Below are 8,678 nucleotides of genomic sequence, written 5' to 3' on the forward strand. Positions count from 1 at the left end.
TAATAGGCAAAGATAAACACACAGACAAAGGAAAAAACAACTGCTCTCCCCCAACTTTGAGAGTCCTGCAGTTTGTTTCTTCTCCCCCCAGTACTTTTCCACTTTACATATGATTGACTTCACATAGCATTACATATGATTGACTTCACATAGCATTTTATAATGCTTTCTTAAAAACAAATCATTAATAAAACATTCATTTATTCATAAAAAACAAACTGTAAGATAAAAGTGATTATTATGTAGAACACATTTCAATATCATGACATAATTTCATTATTCGTAAAATTGGTTATATGAATAAGGCACACATTAACTTCTTTAGATAGATAAACACATATTAAATCTTTTACTGCAATACTACTTCTAAGCAAACACTTTTATCATCATTAAAAAACATCTGTTCAGTATGTTTTCCCTTAGGGCTTTTTACAGCCCCCCTGGCTCCCACACACACATCAGCCACTTTGTGCCCTCGAGCATTTCATCCCTACATGTCAATGTCTTATTACAGGGCAATCTTCTACATTAGTCATGGGCACAAAGGCATAATCATTTATATATTTTAACACATTAATATTCATAGCAACATGTAATTGTATAAATCCAAACACCTCTACATGTAACAATCTGGAAATGAATGATTGCCAGTGAACTAATATCAAAAGCATGCACTTCTTTGTTTTCTCCTTAAAGCTTTGCTCTTATCTCCTTATCTCTTTGCTCGGCCACCAGCTGGAAATTCCTTCACTCAAGCTACCTCCCCCCAATAACCCTCCACACACAGACAGCTCTCTTGTACTCAGCACAGAAATCATTGTTTTAATAATACACATGAATTAAGATTATAAACAGCACGACTAATAAAATAAAATAAAATCCCACAGTTGCCGGTTTACAAACATTACAGGGTGCGCGAGCATCCAGGAGGCAGAAAGCCCGATTGGTGAGCTGATCCGCTTCTGCAACAACCTTAATTATTGAAGCGTTCTTTATTGTTTGTATATAAATAAAACTTGATTTTAGTTGGAACTGTTTTTCTGTCTTTATTTTTGCAGTGTTACTGTAATACATGTATGAATTATAATGTTGGGCTAACGTAATAGTCGCATTTACTGGTATGTTAACATCAGGCACCCAGCACTGACTCTGTTGGTACTATTATCCACGCAACAACTCCTTTGCATTTTGACTTACAGACACAGCTAGCCTACAACACAAGGCACGTCTCTTCTTTCTGCCTCTCGCAACCAGTTAATGACGTCGCCGAGCAACCCATCTATAAATTGTGCAAACATTTTTACTTTAAAAAAAAATCTCCCTCTCACCAACAGGGGGTGCTGCAGCACCCGCAGCACCCCCACTTCCCGCGGCCATGGTTGGAGAGTTATTAATGAAGACTTGGTGCAGGTCTACATGTTCTCGTCATAAAATTAGAAAATCATCAAAAAGTTTTATTTATTTCACTATTTCCGTTCAAAAAGTTAAACTTAAATTCATTCATTACACAAAGACTGATGTAAATGTTCATTTATCTTTGTGATGATTATAACTGACAACTAAGGGAAATCCCAAATTCAGTAGGCTCGGCCAATCACATTCTTATTGTACGCATAGGTATCTCAGGAGACAGGAAATAAACCTAACATTGAATTCGGACATGCCTTGATGCCTTCCTGCCTTGGAAAGCTGCCTCAGAAGCAGCAATTTAAAGTTTTCGGATGCAGCCAGTATCTCAGAAAATTAGAATATTAAATAGTTGAATTTTGAAACACCTGGTGCCACACTCTAATCAGCTAATTAACTCAAAACACCTGCAAAGGCCTTTAAATGGTCTCTCAGTCTAGTTCTGTAGGCTACACATGATGGGGAAGACTGTTGACCTGACAGTTGTCCAAAAGACAACCATTGACACCTTGCACAAGGAGGGCAAGACACAAAAGGTCATTGCAAAAGAGGCTGGCTGTTCACAGAGCTGTGTCCAAGCACATTAATAGAGAGGCGAAGGGAAGGAAAAGATTTTTTGTGAAACAAAACCCATTCAAAAATGTGGGGGAGATTCACATAGAGTGGACTGCAGCTGGAGTCAGTGCTTCAAATCCACCACGCATAGATGTATGCAAGACGTGGGTTTCAACTGTCGCATATTGTGTCAAGCCCAAGGCCGCCTTAATGCACGGGCTTACCTGGACTGAAGCCCAGGGGCCTCCCATGTTCGCGTTCATGATGAGCTGAAAATGTCATTTTGCTTTGTAACTTGTCAGGTTTTCTGTTAATCACTCTAATTGCACGTTACATGTCTGCTGATTGGTCCGTGGTAACTTACCTTGAAATAAAATGTAAGACGTAACAGTCAGATTTTTCTATTCCGCGTAATGTAATTAAGTGCGCGTTGTCAACTTGGCATTCCTGCATGTTAGACTGAGTGTGACAGAGAAACGGGAAATAATCCATCAACAAATGAAAGAGTAATTTCTGAAATTTCAGAATAAGCACGTGAGGTGCAGGTCTCTCTCTCTCTCTCTCTCTCTCTCTCGCTCGCGTGCACGCTCTCTGTGCTCGTGCAGCTGAGTCTCTGGCATGCAGAAGTCCCTCCAACCGTGCGAAAGAAACTGTGCCGACAAATAAAGAAAGGAGTTCCCGCACATAATGCTGTTAGTTGTTATAAAGTTTAAGTTCACTCGCGTGTATATAAGTGACGCGTGCGCAGCTGGAGCGATGTAGTTTGACGCGACGTCAGCTCCCGGTACACACATCTGTTGGTTTAGATTAGAAAAACGACAAAGAGACGTGTTAGAATATGTGATATAATGTCCTCAGTTGTTCTTAATGTTGTATGTTGTGCATGTGAGTTGTCACAAGAGGGCACCAAAGTGTTTATTATTATAAACGCGTTTGCGTATGTGTGTCCTCTGTAAGCTACCGTAGTTCTTCTCTGTGTTCATCTGTGTGAGCTGTTCTGACCGTGAGAATGATGTGTCGGCAGCCAGAAAATAAATATGCCTATAATGGCTAAAGAAAGATTAATCTCCATCCTCATTTGATCCTCCGAATGCATCGCTAGCTGCAACAGTAGCACAACTCAACAGGTTATGGGCCCAGGAGTTGTTCGGAGGAGCTTGTTTTCACTGTTAGAAAGTCGCAACGGACCGCGTGCTAACAATGGCGGATGAACAAAGAAGGACGTACAATATACCTCGACTAATGTTCGATGGAGATGAATCAAGGTATGAGATTTGGGAAACTAAAATGTTGGGACATTTTCATTTATCTGGACTAAAAGACACGGTGTTAAAAGAACCGCAGTCAGAAGCTGAGATAGCAGCGGATGCAAAGAAAAATGCAGACGCATATGCCGAACTCATTTTAATGTTAGATGATAAAAGTCTATCATTAGTTATGAGAGATGCGCCCAACAATGGAAGAAATGCTCTAGAAATACTGAGAGGATATTATGCAGGGAAGGGGAAGCCCCGTATAATAAATTTATACACGATGTTGACGTCGCTTCAAAAAGCAAACGATGAAAGTGTGATGGACTATATAATCAGGGCAGAGATCGCCATTACGGCACTGCGTAACGCAGGTGAAACGTTAGGAGACGGACTGCTAGTGGCTATGGTCTTAAAAGGACTGCCTGAGAGTTTTAAGCCATTCGCAATACACGTGGCGCATACAGATGACAAAATCACGTTTGCTGAGTTCAAGACTAAACTACGCGATTTTGAGGAAACTGAAAAGATAAAAGCTACTGAGTCAAGCGACAGTGTGATGAAAACTCATGGGAAAGCTGGACGACGACCCGCAAAGACGAACGCACGTGAGTGGAACAAAGATGATGCAGAGATAGTGTGTTTTAAGTGTGGTAACAAAGGCCATAGAGCTAGAGCATGTCGACAGAAAGTGTGCTGTAGTATATGCCGAAGAGACACACACAAAGACGCAACATGTAGACGTAAGGACATTAAAGACAGAAAAGATGGTGTGAGTAGAGCCTCAGAAGATGTCGAGGACTATGCTTTCAAGATGAAAGACAGAGAGACCCGTATCCAGCGGCAGCCAACGTGCAGCATCAAGGGAAATGGTCTAATGGTGGACACGGGGGCTACGTCTCATATCATCACGGACATAACTATGTTCAAGAGTTTCGACAACACTTTCAGGCCTGAAACACACAGCATCGAGCTGGCAGACGGCACTCGATGCAATGGAGTCGCTCAGCGGAAGGGAAATCCTGAGGTTTTCCTAATCGACAGCGGAGGACAGCAACGAAAGTCAGTGCTAAAAGACGCCTTATTTGTGCCATCATACCCCCGAAGCATCTTTTCAGTGAAGGCAGCGACCGCAAATGGAGCTACAGTTGTTTTTAAAGAAAACAAAGACACCTTGATAACCAGAGACGGTAACAGATTTAACATGTGTACGGCAAGTTATATTATTTGCATACTGGAACTGAATCTAATGATAAGTGTAAGGCCTGCCATGACATACAACCGTGGCACGAGATCTTAGGTCACTGTAACTATGAAGACATTGTTAAGTTGCAGGGTATTGTCGAAGGCATGCAGATCAAAGGTAAAGCTGGCAGACCCGAACAAGAGTGTGAGGTGTGTATTCAGGGAAAGTTTGCCCAAACCAGAAATCGGGACCCTGATGCTAGAGCAAAGGCACCATTACAGATGGTACACACAGACCTTGCAGGACCAGTAGCTACAGAATCTATGGACGGTTACAAATATGTGCAGTCATTCACTGACGACTATTCGAGCGCAGTGTTTGTATATTTCCTAAAGAAGAAAAGCGACACTGTACAGGCTACTGAAAAATTTCTAGCGGATGTATCCCCTTACGGGAAAGTAAGGTGCATAAGATCTGACAACGGAACTGAGTTTACGTGCAATGACTTTCAAGCATTGTTGAGGAAAAACAACATCAGGCATGAAACGTCAGCTCCGTATTCCCCGCACCAAAACGGAACCGTGGAGAGAAACTGGCGTACTCTTTTTGAGATGGGAAGATGCATGTTAGTTGAAAGTGCATTACCAAAGCAACTATGGCACTACGCAATACAAACAGCTGCAGTGGTACGCAACAGATGTTTCAACAAGCGTACAGGACAGACCCCTTATGAGTCGATAACTGACAAGAAGCCAAATGTGTCAAAAATGCAAAAGTTTGGATCTGTATGCTACACTTACAAGCAGGAAAAAGGAAAATTTGATTCCAGGTGTGACCAAGGTCGTTTTGTAGGCTACGACAAAAACAGCCCAGCGTACTTGGTGTATCATCCAGATACAAAGAAAGTACAAAAACACAGACTAGTCAAATTTGTGAGCAAAGCGGCTGCAGAAAAAGAGACACAGACAGGTGAGCAAGATCTAAGTGATGTTTATGTCGGAGTGAAACCCAAGACTGGTGAGACTACACAGAGAAGGAGTACAGAAAATGCTCCAGAGCCAAGTGTACAGAGTAGAAGTACAGATAGTGATAGTCTAAATGAAGCAACCAGGTCTAGTGATCGCAGTCAATTACAAAATGTGACAAATGGTGAACCCGAGAGTAGAAGATATCCGACCAGAGAGAGAAAAACACAGAGTTACTTGGATGACTTCGTAACTGAAAACAGTGATAATGATGAGGTGAATATCACAATAGATTATTGCTGCAGAGCGGTGTGTGGCATTCCACAGACTTTTGAGGGAGCAATGAGGTCAGCTAACTCAAAAGAATGGATAAAAGCCATGGATGAAGAAATCCAGTCTCTAAACGAAAACAAAACGTTTACCCCGACGATACTGCCCATCGGCAAGAAAAAAGTGGGGGGTAGATGGGTCTACTCTATAAAGACTGATGTAGATGGAAAAGACAAGTACAAAGCCAGGTTTGTGGCCAAAGGTTACAACCAGAGAATGGGAATAGACTATGGAGAGACATTTTCGCCCACTGCGGACTTGACAAGTGTAAGGATCGTGCTACAAAAAGCTGCACAAGAAAATTTACTCCTACATCAAATGGACGTGAAAACCGCATACTTGCATGCTCCCATAGACTATGAGATCTACATCAATCCACCAGAGGGTTACCAAGAGAAAGAAGGTATAGTTTACAAACTAGAGAAGTCACTTTACGGTTTGAAGCAATCCGGGCGAAACTGGAATAAGATTTTGCACGATTGTCTTTCTGAGAACGGATTCACACAAAATGCAGCTGATCACTGTGTTTATGCCAAAGAGTCAAATGGAGAAAAGGTGATCATAATTACATGGGTTGATGATTTAATCATTGCTGCGAGCAATCATGAGAGACTGAAAGAAGTGAAAGAGATGCTTGCAGAAAAGTTTAAGATGAAAGACTTGGGTAAATTGAAACATTTTCTGGGTATTGACTTTAATCTGTCAGATGGGTGTATAAAAATGACACAGGAAAAATACACTAACAAGATACTACAGCGTTTTAATATGCAAGATTGTAGGATCAGAGAAACACCATGTGAACAGAAATTAGAGTATACTGAAAATGCTGTAAAGATGAAAGATGTAAAAATGTACAGAGAAGCTGTGGGAAGTCTTATATACCTGACTGTTTGTACCAGACCTGATTTGAGTTTTGTTGTGAGCAGATTATCACAGTATTTTGCTGAACCTACAGAAGAACAATGGGTTACTGTGAAGCATGTGCTTCGATATCTCAAAGGTACAGCAGAAAAAGGGTTAAGTTTTAGAAGAAATGACTCTGAGAAATTAGGCATACAAGCCTACAGTGATGCTGACTGGGCATCTGATGCCACAGACAGACGCAGTACTACTGGATACTGTGTGAGTTTAAGCCAAAACAGCTCTCTAGTATCATGGAAGACTAGAAAGCAGCCAACGGTGGCTCTTTCCACATGCGAAGCAGAATACATGGCGCTTGCTTCAACCATACAAGAGTGTTTATACCTAGAACATTTACTGGAAGGTATAGATAACTACAAGTATGCACAAACTGTGGTACATGAGGACAATCAGGGAACAATTGCTTTTGCCAAAAATCCTGTGAACAGAAGGAGATGTAAGCACATAGACATAAAGTATCACTTTATCAGGTCTATTGTGAATGAAGGAAGGGTAACTTTGATGTACTGTTCTACTGATAACATGATTGCTGATATAATGACCAAACCTGTTACTAAGTTCAAATTAAGTAGGTTTGGAAATGTTCTTTTTGGAGAATAATATGTGTTTGACAAAGGGTCTACATGTATTTATATCTTCTATTTTTGTTATATAACAACCTGAGTACAAGTGGGGGTGTTAGAATATGTGATATAATGTCCTCAGTTGTTCTTAATGTTGTATGTTGTGCATGTGAGTTGTCACAAGAGGGCACCAAAGTGTTTATTATTATAAACGCGTTTGCGTATGTGTGTCCTCTGTAAGCTACCGTAGTTCTTCTCTGTGTTCATCTGTGTGAGCTGTTCTGACCGTGAGAATGATGTGTCGGCAGCCAGAAAATAAATATGCCTATAATGGCTAAAGAAAGATTAATCTCCATCCTCATTTGATCCTCCGAATGCATCGCTAGCTGCAACAGTAGCACAACTCAACAAGACGCAACGGTAAAGGTGCAAGTCTTAGAAAGTAAAGAGCGAAAAGACGATCTCAAATGATCATCCCCTAATAGCACCATTCATATTTATAATCTCCTTATCTTAAGATCTTATATACAGGTATGTTCCCTGTCTGTCTTGTGCATATTCATGCTTGTTCGTTTTACATGCTTATGTATGCATAAATACTAAATACAATGCAGGCTAAATAAATAACTGTTTAAAAAATAAGATTTTGTCTGTAAAGACTTATCTTTTGTTATCATTAATGCATTTTCACTTTAAAACTAAACTTATATTTTTAAAACTGTGCTGAGTATTTGGTTAGTGAGTGGCAATGAATTTTCTGCAAATGTGTATATTCCAAAAACTATATAAATATAAAGCTTATAGACATATATACTTTCACACATTTTGGTTTTATTATCACCACAAGTTGCTGTGTGTGGTTGTTAAATAAAGTGTCTTGTGTTTATGCTCAAGTGGGCTCAGTGATATGTTAATAATGATATTATGGTGTTTTCTGGGTCAAAGAGGGAAAGCTCACTGTGGTATGTCTCGAAAGAAACTAATGCATTTTGTGATGTAGATTACCTAGATATTACACTTAAAAAAAAAAAAACTAGACTATAAATCGAGGGTATGGGGGGCCTACAAAACCTCTCAGCCCCAGGGCCTCACATTAGGTTAAGGCGGCCCTGGTCAAACCACTCTTGACCAACAGACAGCGTCAGAAGCGTATCACCCTTTAAAAGGACTGGACTGCTGCTGAGTGGTCCAAAGTTCTGTTTTCTGATGAAAGTAAATTTTGCATTTCCTTTGGGAATTAGGGTCCCAGAGTCTGGAGGAAGAGAGGAGAGGCACACAATTCACGTTGCTTGAGGTTCAGTGTAAAGTTTCAACAGTCAGTGATGGTTTGGGGTGCCATGTAATCTCCTGGTGTTGGTCCACAGTGTTTTCTGAGGTGCAAGGTCAACGCAGCCGTATACCAGGAAGTTTTAGAGCACTTCATGCTTCCTGCTGCTGACCAACTTTATGGAGATGCAGATTTCTTTTTCCAACAGGACTTGGCACCTGCACATAGTGCCAA

The sequence above is a fragment of the Misgurnus anguillicaudatus genome, chromosome 10 (genome assembly GCF_027580225.2).
Source record: "Misgurnus anguillicaudatus chromosome 10, ASM2758022v2, whole genome shotgun sequence".
NCBI lineage: Eukaryota > Metazoa > Chordata > Actinopteri > Cypriniformes > Cobitidae > Misgurnus > Misgurnus anguillicaudatus.